Source organism: Schistocerca americana, chromosome X, assembly GCF_021461395.2.
Source record: "Schistocerca americana isolate TAMUIC-IGC-003095 chromosome X, iqSchAmer2.1, whole genome shotgun sequence".
In the NCBI taxonomy this organism is placed as follows: domain Eukaryota; kingdom Metazoa; phylum Arthropoda; class Insecta; order Orthoptera; family Acrididae; genus Schistocerca; species Schistocerca americana.
This window is the reverse complement of record NC_060130.1, coordinates 641,438,666-641,441,156: the sequence shown is the minus strand read 5'-3', so window position 1 is coordinate 641,441,156 and position 2,491 is coordinate 641,438,666. Positions and strand designations below refer to the sequence as shown.

Genomic DNA, 2,491 nt, shown 5'->3' with positions numbered 1-2,491 from the left:
ATTGTTAAACATTGAATTAGTGGGATATCATTACATTTGTTTCAATAAAGCACTGTGGCAGTAAATGTTAAACATTTAAAGTCTTGCATTTGTGTGTGTCTTCTTGAAAAGTGGGGTAATTGGAATACCGGGAAAAAAATTTGCAAAATTGTAACAAATTGCCCCAAAACTGTAAATAGTAATGATAGGTGGTCATAAGTTGCCAAAAAGTGCCACTGGACATGATATTCTACAGCAAACTGCAAAAAACTAAATTACAAATACATCAGATGCAAAAGACTAAACTGCAAATATCACACATCAAGTGTAGTCTCAAAGTGTCTAACATCATTTTTGGGTTACAAATTACATTAATTACAATAATTCAGCCCAACCTGGAATTTATACAGCACACATTTGACCTCTAGGAGGAGACATGAACATTTTGGGATCATAAATTATGGTAATTAAGGCTAGATTTACATTAGCATAACATGGGCTACTCAGAGGGTGTGACAGCCATTTTGGCTCATAAATTATGGAATTAGGACGACAGTTATGTATTTATAGTGGGTAATAAATTATGGTCCTTAAAATTAGTTTAAAATCATTTGTCCATAAATTAGACGTGCATAAAGGTAACTACGAGCATATGTTTACAGTTTGTTTACATTAGTCTAAAAGCATCTGGTAGCCATTTTATTTACATAAAGCCCACAGCAAAGCGAGCAGGGCAGTTTAGTGTCATTGATGAAGACCTGTGCTCCACTACCATTACAGAAAAGGCAGGGTAGGAAGCTATTGTTGAACTACCAACATGATCTGCTCTGACTGAGGTTGAACATCACCAAGTGATAGCCATTCGAGATCAATTTTTGGATGTGTTCAAATCTGAAGTGGAGAAAAGACAGACCAAGCAGCTCATGGTAAAATGCTGTTTCAACAACAAGGATCATCCACAAATTAGTCATTGCTCATATAGAGTGTCACCAGTTAAATGACAGATAATCCGTGAGGAAGTGGAGAACCTGCAACAAAATGACATCAGTAAACCTTCAGAGTGTCTTTCGTCCTCTTACTGATTGTGGTACCTATGAAGAAGAGTGACGGCATATGACGTTTCTGCATCGGCTACTAATGACTGAACAAAATCATGAAGAATGATTACTATCCATTGCTGTGCATTGCTGACACCCTAGAATGCTAGAGAGGCGCAAATTATTTCTCAACTATGGACATGCAGATGGGATACTGGCAAACCGAGACTGATGATGCTGACCAGAGAAAGACTGCCTTCACAACTCCTGATGGTAACTATGAGTTTAAAGTCATGCTGTTTGGACAGTCTAACACTCCCTTCACCTTTAATCATATGATGAATAATCTGCTTCAGCACTTTCAATGTAGGACATGTATTTGCAATGTGGACAACATTGTCATTTTTCAAAGACATTTGAAGAACATCTAAGTCGCCTGACAACTGTGTTGAAGTATTTTCTGATTGCAGATCTGTAGCTGAATTCGAAAATAAAAATCTTGGGCTCTACTGAATAGTGATGGCATCTGTCCTAATCCAGAGAAAATAAGAGCAGTCACAGATTTGTCCAACTCCCGAGCACACTTTTGATGTGAAAAGCGTTTTTGGAATATCCTTGTACTACTGCTGATTCATAAAGAACTTGTGTCCCAAGACAAATCTCTTGCAAGAACTTGCAAGAACAAGAAAATACCAAATTTTCCTGGGATGAGGGACAAGTAACATCTTTCCTTGTCGTTAAGGAGGCACTAATATCCTCTCCAGTCCTAGTGTTGTATGACGAGAATGCTGATATGGAAATTCACACCAATGTTAGAGGTTATGGGATCGATGGAATTCTAGTGTAGATTCAGGGAGGTGCTGAAAAAATGCCAGTGGCCTTCTCACAGTCGTAACATCGGTTCCCGTGAGACTACTGAAGTTAAGCACTGTTGGGCTTGGTTAGGACTTGGATGGGTGACCATCCAGGTCTACCGAGTGCTGTTGGCAAGTGGGGTGCACTCAGCCTTTGTGATGCCAACTGAGGAGCTACTTGATTCAGAAGTAGTGACTCCAGTCATGAAAACTGACAACAACCAGGAGAACGGTGTGCTGACCACACGCCCCCCCTATCTGCATCCAAGGATGACATGGCACTCAGTCAGTACCAGTGGGTCTTCTGAAGCCTGTTCAGACAGTTAAATTTAGTCCAGAGCTGAAAAGATAATAGCGTATGTTTCCAGAGTACTCTCTAAGTCCGAGCTGAACTATTCTGTAACTGAGAAAGAGTGCCTTGAAGTTGTTTGGTCTATCAACAAGTTCCAGCCATATTTATTTGGCACACCATTAATCATAGTGATGGGCTACCACTCTGTATGCTGGCTGACTAGCCTAAAGGATCTATCAGGTCTGCTTGTATGATGGGCACTAATGCTTCAGGAATAGGACATCACTGTAGTATACAAAAGCAGATGCAGACACAAGGATGTCAACTGT

The 2,491-nt window shown here is 39.9% G+C and overlaps 1 pseudogene; it reads left to right on the top strand.

Moving 5' to 3' along the window:
- Positions 1 to 1,886: 1,886 nt before the first annotated feature.
- LOC124557396 lies at positions 1,887 to 2,005 on the top strand (annotated as a pseudogene).
- Positions 2,006 to 2,491: the final 486 nt, after the last annotated feature.